This window comes from Homarus americanus, unplaced genomic scaffold, assembly GCF_018991925.1.
Source record: "Homarus americanus isolate GMGI-L3 unplaced genomic scaffold, GMGI_Hamer_2.0 scaffold26351, whole genome shotgun sequence".
Taxonomy (NCBI): Eukaryota; Metazoa; Arthropoda; class Malacostraca; order Decapoda; family Nephropidae; genus Homarus; species Homarus americanus.
In genome coordinates, this window is record NW_024724368.1 from 6,198,652 (window position 1) to 6,208,923 (window position 10,272).

The window sequence follows — 10,272 nt, forward strand, 5'->3', positions numbered from 1 at the left end:
CTCGGAGGGAATTTCCTTGGTTATTTTCACGGGTCTTCGGGCGATAAATGTTTATGTTTTTAGAGGAAAAGAAGTTAATTGCATTTTTATAGTGAGGCCCCCCCTGGTCTCTCTCTCTCTCTCTCTCTCTCTCTCTCTCTCTCTCTGCAACTACTAATCTTTTTTTCTCCCTCCAGCCTCCTTCCATTACTCACCTCCCCCTTTCCCTTCCCTTCCCTCCCCTCCCCCAATACTCTTCTCCTACACGTCATCTACACTACTCTATGTCTTTACCTCCCCCTCCACCCACTCTACAGCCCCCCTCCACCCTCTCAACACCTCCACCTCCCGCTCTCAGCTCCCCAAGTATTTAAACAACGTCATTTTGTATTCAATGTCTTCAGCAATTATTGTAAATGTTTTAATTTTAAACCGTTAGAAATTGAGTTATGTATTGTAATTTCAGTTTTCTGTACTGAGGCGTTACATTTTTTTGTGTTACAGTCGCTGTATTAACCACGTGTAAGATACAGCACACGTCTATCAAGGATGGAAATTTAACTTAAGCTGTATTTTGAATCATTGTTTAAAATCTACATTACAGAATACAGCTTAAGTTTGGGTAAAGCATCTCAGGGTTTTTTTTTTATTTATGGGCATTACTGTATCAGCTCTCACAAATTACATACAACACTGGCTAGTCGAGGACGTAAGCCATCCTCACCGTACACTGGCCTCTCGTTAAGACCGCCAATGCTATACAAAACATGTTGGTGGAGAATGCAAATGTTGTTCTATTTATGAGAGGCGCTGTATCTGGCCCGGCGGACTACAGCTCAAGTTGGTCGAGAATGCAAATGTTGTGTGTTAACTCAATTTCCTGGAGGGTGAAGAAGCTGGCGCGTCTCTCAGCACCCGGGTAATGCGTTCCTCCTTCAGCACACGAGGCACCGGACCCATCATCACCCCCGCAGACAACCCACGTCGGCGCCAGGATAGATGCGAGCCAGGCCAAATATACACACGACTTGAAGCGAAGTGTGAAAATATACGCACCTAAGTCAGCCCAAAGAAGACTTAATGAACTTAGAACAAAACGGCAGAGAGGTGCATAGAACGAGAGGGAGATGAACAGAAAGGGAGAAACATTCATACACTTTCATCCTCAACTATCAACGAGACCCCTCCCTCCCTCCCTCCCACCCCCGACTTACACTCTCTCACAACACACGAAGCACGAGTCACCCCAAGCATCTCCAGTCCTCCTAAGTGTATTGGTTGAATCTACTTTGTGAGTACAACATATCTCTTGCCTTTTCTTTCTCCTTCCTAAAGTGACCCTGAGTTTATATAATAATAGTTGCAACTCGTGTAACGAGGATGGCCGGCCCAAGGGCCACCTAGGCGTGAATTTGTTTAAGGTATATAAGCTGTTGCCAACACAACAACCACACCCCAAGTTAATGAGTTGCATGACCTAGTGTCCGAGAAGACCGGACAACTCGCCAACTGCACTGGCTAACCATTACCCCGGAACACGATCCGCAAATCGATTAACATCCAGATCCCCAATTACTGCTGGGTAGACAGAGATTCAAATGGCGTAAAGAAACCTGCCCATAGTTTCATTCTGCCCGGGGGTCGAACCCGGGTCCCGCTCGCTTGTGAGGCGAGCAAGCTGACCACACACCCACTGACGACAATGTAACTGCTTCCCTGGATGTTCTGGGCTTCACTCCCTCACCTGTGTTCTATGATAATGACACAATCCTATTCTATATAATGTTCATCTCGTTAATTTCCAGCAAAGTTTAATGGGTTACGCCAACACTTCCCACAATAGCCGCTGTCTTCCCCTCCAGCTAGTAACTGGTGTATAACTTGGGCTGCCACAAATTGGTGTACTGTACTTGGGGTATTTCCTTCAACAATGACATTTTGAACCTTTTTGGTGGAAACGGCTTTATGCTCCGTATATTCTTTGACCTCTCGTACAATGGTTGAAAGGCGTTAGAGGTCTGTCCCACCAGTCTTATGGGTCATATTTCTGTTGCTACCTTGACTATCAATATGGCGCCCCGACTATTAAATATGATGTTCCACAAGGCTGCAGTCTTGGACCAACGTTGTTTGTATTGTATATAAATTACATAGTCCTCTCGAGTGGTCATATTAAGTGCATTAAATTTGCAAATGATCTTCATTCATGGATACGGACCGTGAATTGTGATTAAACTAAAGCCAGTGACTAACTAATACGTAATAAACACACACTGAACCTTGAAAAAACTCAGTATTATGTGATTCTAAAGACTTGGTCCCCTGAGTTGTTTGGGCGTGAAGAAGCACATTTAATTTATGTAAAGTAAACGTCTCGCACAATGTCATCCTGTACCTCACCAGTTACTCACCAAGAGAACACTAAATCAGGCTATACTAAGATCACCTGTAGATTAGCTTCCCCAGTGTTGTCACCTGATCCTACCTGGGTTGGTTAGGTTAGGTTAGGTTAGGTTACTGAACCCAAAACAGATGTAGAAAAAATTAAAGGAATATACAGAAAGCCAGAGAGATGTACAAAGGGCGACAAAAAAATGTACAAAAAGTGAAGGAAATGTACAGAACACAACAACCAGTATGCCACCCCCCCCCTCCTCCTCCTCCCACCCCGCAAACAGGTTCCTTTCCGCCTCCTGATAGGTACTGTGATCTGCTGTTAAGTGCCCCTGAGTTACCCTAATGATGGTTTATGTCACCCGTGGCACTGAGTGGTAGTTACCGCAGGCACTCTGGTAATTAGTCGTCAGGATGCGGCCCACGGTGGCTGCCTACATGGTGGTGGGGTGGGTTTAGTTGAGAGAGAGAGAGAGAGAGAGAGAGAGATGAGTGTGTGTGTCTGTGTGTGTGTGTGAGTGTGTGTGTTTGTGTGTACACTTAAGGCAGTGAATAATAAGTCAAAGACACATTCATTTAAATTTGGTGAGAAGCTTCTGTACCATCATCGATACCGTCTCCTACTTCCACCCGAAATCCCTCGTCCTCGAATTGCTGTTCGACACCACAACCGCATCCAGCCCATACGAGCACGAACAGATCGCGAAAACAAGAACAACCCAATCCCAACCATTGTAAAATTTATCAACAACTCGTAATCAACCAGTGTGTTCACTCCCTGCTAATCTTACTTTAATATTGTTACTATGTTGAAATTCCCTATTGAATGACCTTCTCCCCACCTAGTTATTATATATATATCATATCTGCACCACCTATGTTACTTGGGTAGTATTTGTTAATCAGGTGACCCATTCCCCAATTATGTACCTTTCATCTTCTCTATTGACTTTATTATTAGCCATTTGTGCTGTCATGTTCTTTCAATAAATTGTTAATTATTATTATTATTATCATTATTATTATTTGCACACATTGACAGATACACACACACACACACAGACACACACACACACAGACATACAGACATACTCGGACACACTGATAAACATACAGACACACTGACAGACAGATGCACAGACCAAGTCAACCAGAAACAGGACAGGAAGTTGAGGCCTTGGCCATTACTCTACTGCTGTCACCACTGTCTTGATGACTTCCCTGGGAGAACTACCCTCACCCCCTCACCTCACCACCCCTCACCCCCGCCTCTCACTTCACCGCCCCTCACTCCTCACCCCCGCCCCTCACCTCACCCTCACCACCCTCACCCCCGCCCCTCACCTCACCACCCTCACCTCCCCTCACCCCGCCTCTCACTTCACCGCCCCCTCCCTAACCCCCACCTCACCCCGCCCCTCACCTCACCACCCTTACCTCACCCTCACCCCTCACCTCACCATCACCCCCGCCTCTCACCTCACCCCCGCCTCTCATCCCACTGCCCCTCGCCCCTTCCGCTCCCCATCCCTGCCTCTCAGTCTTCAACCTTATCCCACCGCCTCTCACCCCTCACCCCAGCTCTCACCCATCACCCCTTGCCTCTCAACCCCGCCTCTCTTTCCTCCCCTCACCCCAGGCTCCTCACCCTCGCTCCTTAACCCCCAACACCTGCTTCTGGGTCGCTCCCCTCATCCCCCACACCCTTACCCTCTTCACCCTCGCCTCTCACTCCAGGTTCATCAAATCTACCCCATCAACACCACGTGGGCCACACTACCTCCAGGACACCCCATCAACACCACGTGGGCCACACTACCTCCAGGACACCCCATCAGCACCACGTGGGCCACACTACCTCCAGGACACCCCATCAGCACCACGTGGGCCACACTACCTCCAGGACACCCCATCAGCACCACGTGGGCCACAATACCTCCAGGCCATCCCATCAACACCATAAGAACATAATGATGGAGGAAACTGCAGCGGACCTATTGGCTCATACTAGACAGTCCCGTTTACACCCAACCCCTATCTCTCATATATCCGTCCAACCTATTTTTGAAGTTATCCAGCGTATTCGAGTTAATGATGATATTTGGTAACTTGTTCCACTCATCCACTACTCTTATTTCCATACCAGTGTTTACCTATCTCCAGCCTAAATCTAAATGTGTCTAAATTTTAAACCATTGCTACGAGTTCGCTCCTGGTTGGATAGTTTGAGCACCTTTGTTAAGTCACGTTTGTTTAACCCTGACTTCCGTTTATGCACCTCGATCATATCGCCCCTCACTCTACGTCTCTCGAGGGAGTACTCAAGGTTCCTAATGCCAGAATTAGTCTTGTCATTCTCCTCTGAATTCTTACTAGGGATTTTTTTATCCATTCTGTAGTACGGTGACCAGAATTGAACAGCGTAATCCAAGTGAGGTCTCACAAGCGCAAGATATAGTTTAGAATAACCTCGCTCGTCTTGTAACTAACACTTTGTATGAACCCACGTTCGAGCAAATACACATTGTAGTCTTGGTTTAAGATTCCTACTTATCATTACTCCTAAATCTTTTTATGTTACAACATTGTTCATCTGATATTTATTTTCTCTATTTACTTTTCGACATTATATTTCATCTGCCATTTTTCGGAGTCCTCGTCATTTATTTACACGCCCCATTTTAGTGTCGTCAGCAAATTTCCTTACATAGCTGTCTACACCTATATCTATGTCGTTAACGTATATAATAAATAGTATTGATCCAAGTATTGAGCCTTGGGGTTAGATTAGCATTAGTGTGGTTAAATCACGAGGTGAAAGAAGCAGGGGAGGTAAGCTTCAGGTGACTCGAATGATACAAAGTCCTTATCTGTGTGAAACTTTAGGAAACGCACACACACACACGCGTACATAGACAGAAACAAAGACATACACACAAACAAGTACGTAGACACAAGTAAAGACACACGTGAAACAAGTAACCTCGGCTGCCTATGGACGGAATTAAAAAAAAGTAAGGTTAGCAGAGCGTGGTTTCGATCCACGGACCTCTGGGTTATGGGCCCAGCACGCTTCCACTGCGCCACTCTGCTGTGTTAAAAGGTGTGACGTAGACTAATATTAAGTTAGGTTAGTCAAGGTAATGTGTTTCAAGCGAATAATAATAATAATAATGACGATGATGGCGGGGCGTCACCATAACATAGGACGTGATGATACAAGGTAGCGGCAGTACCTTCCAATCTGCAGGTGGGACCACCTCCAATCCCAATCCGGTCTGGCTGCTCCTGGAGCTCCAGCCGGAACCACCAAACGGGCCGTCTATAGGCAAAGGCCCGTGTCGGACTACGGTCCGACAATCTCAACAACAACAGCGGCAGTAACACATATTGCCACACACATTACCTTGACTAACCTAACTTAATATTAGTCTACGTCACAACTCTTAACACAGCAGAGTGGCGCAGAGGGAGCGTGCTGGGCCCATAACCCAGAGGTCCGTGGATCGAAACCACGCTCTGCTAACTTTCCTTTTTTAAGAATTTGCTGGGCAATTGTTTTCACTGTAAATGCTAAGGGCATACTCAGCTCTTCCTTACATTCCAGGTTATGGTAGTACTAGTCATGGTAGCAAAGGTTAAGGTCCTCACGCATCCTTGTTCCCAAGGTTGACACAGTCGTATTTCTCTATAACATCGCCGAGACTAAGTACTTTATATTTGTCCACATTGAATTTCATCTGAAATTTTCAGACCATCCGAAATTTTTTTTTAGATCTTCCTGTAGTTTTGCGGAGTCCTCGTTATAAGTACACGCCCTGTTTTAGTTTCATCAGCAAATTTACTTATGTTGCTGTCTACGCCGATATCTATGTCGTTTATGTATATAATAAATAATAATGGTCCAAGTACTGAGCCTTGATGTACTCCACTAATGACGTTACTCTAATCGGATTTTGTGTCGTTAATGCTTACTCGCTGTTTTCTGTCCTGTAACCACGCACTAATCCATTTTAGAATATCTCTTCCATTGCCACGAGCCTCCACTTTTCTTATTAGTCTTTCGTGGGGGACTCTGTCGAAGGCTTTACTAAAGTCAAGATATACCACATCATAGTCGTGCCCCACGTCCACTGATTAAAAAATAGCTGAAAAGAATGTTAATAGATTAGTTAGACATGAATGCCCACTTGTGAAGCCATGTTGGGAATCATTGATCACAACCCCACTCAGATTTAACACCATCTACGCTGGTCATGGGGACAGTGTGGTGCGGTGCTTCTCCAAGTGATTTCGAATCGAGTTTGAAATTATTGCTTCCAGTAATTTGCCTGCAATTGATGTTAAGCCGATTGGGCGGTAGTTAGAGGATAGTGATCTATCTCCCTTCTTGAAAATCGGTATTACATTCGCTATCCTCCAGGATTCTGGTACTACACCCGTTTTTAAGGACATGTTAAACAATTTTGCTAAGGGCATACTCAGCTCTTCCTTACATTCCTTTAATAATCTGGTGACTTATTAGGCTTTAACTCGTCTATTTCCTTACTAACGTCGTCACTAGTCACTACTATCTCGTTTAATCTGTCTCCTTCACTGTCTCTGTGTATAGTCGGTGCCTCGGGTATCGTGTTTAAATTTTCGGTGGTGAAAACTGTTGAAAAATATTTGTTCAGATTATTGCTCATTTCTCCGTCGTTATCAGTTAGCTCGCCGGTATCTGACCGTATTGGTCCAATCTTTTCTCGTGTTTTAGTTTGATACATTTGAAAGAATCCCTTGGGGGGATCACCTGAAGAATCGTCACCCCAGGATATCCCACCTGAAGAATTGTCACCCCAGCCTGCTCCACCTGAAGAATCGTCACCCCTGCCCACAGTGAATAGAATTTGTATAATTAGGATAACATAAATATATTCCTTTGTGTTAGGTTAGGTTACTATTATACTGTATAGTCCCCCTACCTGACTGGAGGGTCCTGACTCCACTCACCTGAAGATTAACAACCATGGAGGGTCCTGACCCCACCTGAAGAATTGTCACCCCAGAGTTAAATAATTATTTATCCATTTAGGGTCATTTTTGTCTGATCTGAGTATTCTGTGTGGTATGGTCTGCCTTTGTGCATTAAACAACTCATTATTTAAACTCGTTAACCTCAGATCTCGCGATCAGGTCATCCTCAACCGAGATATTTTGTGGGCACATCGTGTGAGGTCACCTCACGTGAAGTCATGTAATGCATCCCCAAATCCACCCCCCCGCCAGCAGGGTGAGTTCGTTGTGCTCCCCCTACAGTGAGGTCACTTCAGCCAATCACAGCCCTCCCTCGGGATGTGACGTTATGTTTTTCCTCACAGAGGAAGGCGGCATCATACCAGTTACGCTATATAAAGCACTGGAGATCCGTATCTTCTCATCACTAAAAGGACGGCAGCAAGATGTACTCCTCTACACAGTCAGTTGGGTGTCAGGAATGGGGACGCATCGTGCTGGACGAGAGAAAATCAGTGATTCGCATCTCGAAGGCCAAGTTCAGTGCAATAGAAGACTACGAGGAATCCCTACACAGATTCGTATTAATTAAGAACACGCTCAAGAGAGCACAACGGGAAGAGGAAGGTGGAGCCAGAGACACGTCAACAAGACCTTCTACACACCGTCACCCACCAGTCTGCTCACAGTCTTCCAAGATTAACCCTCACCTTAGTGTACAATATTGTTTGACAACCAACATGTTCCTTGTAATAAACGAGGGGCCTGAAGTTTTAATTTAAAATATTTTATATAAGTGCTGTTTCTATTGTTTTTCCTTTTCGTGTGAAATAAACTCAATGTAGTTATATACAGTATACTTTCATTTCCCTTCATATCGGAAAATAGCAAATATAAATTTTGTACAATTATTGCAACCCAAAAAACTGTGAAGGACTTAATATTTTAATCCACTTAGACTTATTTACTAAACACAAACTCACACCTAAAAATATTTACAACTAGAGAATTATCAGTGAAGCTACGGACCCATACCTTGGCGGGATGTGTGGACCTTTAACACCCCAGAGTGATACTTGTATAGAACTGCCTCTCTCTCTCTCTCTCTCTCTCTCTCTCTCTGTATGTACAGTATATATACAGGTACATGTAGTTGTTGATGATGAGTTTGTCTCCAGGAAGTTGCTAAAGATATTATTGATGTCCTGCTGCTATGGGCGGCCAACTCCCACATAATATTGATCCTTTCTAAGATTAAAAAAACCCTCTCCATTGTCACATGCAGTGGAGGGCCAAATTTAGTCCGCGGGCAGTATCTTGCCCACCCCTGTCTTTATGGCTTACAGACTTCCTTAGTGACCAACGCCAAGCCAGGTAGTAGGCAGCTACCAAACAGGGAGGTACTACCGCCTGGGAAGATATTGGAAGCATAATGTGTTGTCTAATGGTAGACCCTGCTGCCATATGGCATCACGAAAATTGTGACCAAGTCCCAGGTTGCTCATCTGAACTTTCTGCCTCATTTACACACAATTGCAGTATCTCAATTGTTTCTCGTAATATTGACAACATAACATACATATATTGTTTCTCACTTTTGATCTTTTTTTTCATTTTTGTATTTACAGTTCTTTATTATTAGTAGTAGAAGTATTATTACTACAGAATTACTATTATTATCATTATTATTTTATAATTTTTTATTAAAAATTTTATTTGCTATGAATTATTATTATTATTACTACTTATTATTACATTTTCGCCTCCCAGGCCCGATATCCTCAAGTGATACAGGGGAGGAAAAAATTCTTTCAGTGAGTGAGTCAGTCGGTTAAGTCAGCATTGATTGAGTTACTGAAGGCAATTAGTCCGTCGAATTATGTCTCAAGTAAACAAAAATCCAACAATGACTCGGTGACGATAGCCAGCGGCAGCAGCATGTAACACCTCACATGTATTAAACGTATTAAATATTACCTTGTATGTTAACATCAAATACTATCTAGTCTATTATACTTTATACATAGCAGAGTGGCGCAGAGGGAGCGTGCTGGGCCCATAACCCAGAGGTCCGTGGATCGAAACCACGCTCTGCTATACTTCCTTTTTAAGAATATGTTGGACAATTATTTTCACTGTAAATGTGTGAAAAAATAATAATTAATGGCATTGAACATTATAGGATGAAAATACTCATTGGAAAAAAAAACTAGGGTCAGTTGTAACAAGGCAGCTGATTGGTTGGCGGACGGACTTTGAAAAAACTACCACAGGTCTTAAGTATTTAATGTATAACATTTATATTGTTTAATAATTGTTCTGTGTTCATCTCTGATAATTTCCGCACTTCAGGGAGTAAAAATTCACACACACACACACACACACACAGACACAGACACACACACACACACACGTTGTATTTCTAGGATCAAGGCTCAAAATTGGGTTCTATTTAAGGACATAACCAATACCTTAACCAAATCTCAGCTAACCTAACCTAGCCATTCCTTTACTTAACCTAACCATACCTTAACCTAACCTAACCATACCTTAACCTAACCTAACCATACCTTCACCTAACCTAACCCAACTGAACCATACCTTCACCTAACCTAACCTAACCATACCTTATCGATGTGCTTGAGTTCCTCACAGATTCATGGACACTATTCCCTCGCCCGTCTCAACCAATGTTTTTATTGAACTTATCAAACTGTACATGTATTAGGGATTGAAAATTTGAAGTTATTGGAGAATATTATGGTAAAAAATTTGATATGGCGATGGGTAATCCGCTTTCACCAGTGTTGATTAACTTATATATAAGGAATTTTTTTTAGAAGAAACTACTAAGTAATATATTATCACCTTCAGCAGTTTGGTTTGGATAATGTACATGATGTA

The 10,272-nt window shown here is 43.4% G+C and overlaps 3 non-coding genes across 3 annotated transcripts; 2 read left to right on the forward strand and 1 right to left on the reverse strand.

Annotated features, from left to right (window-relative positions):
- Positions 1-5,394: 5,394 nt before the first annotated feature.
- On the reverse strand, positions 5,395-5,466 carry Trnam-cau. The gene has a single exon. It is a non-coding gene; the product is annotated as a tRNA-Met (tRNA).
- Positions 5,467-5,826: 360 nt separating this feature from the next.
- On the forward strand, positions 5,827-5,898 carry Trnam-cau. The gene has a single exon. It is a non-coding gene; the product is annotated as a tRNA-Met (tRNA).
- Positions 5,899-9,393: 3,495 nt separating this feature from the next.
- Trnam-cau lies at positions 9,394-9,465 on the forward strand. The gene has a single exon. It is a non-coding gene; the product is annotated as a tRNA-Met (tRNA).
- Positions 9,466-10,272: the final 807 nt, after the last annotated feature.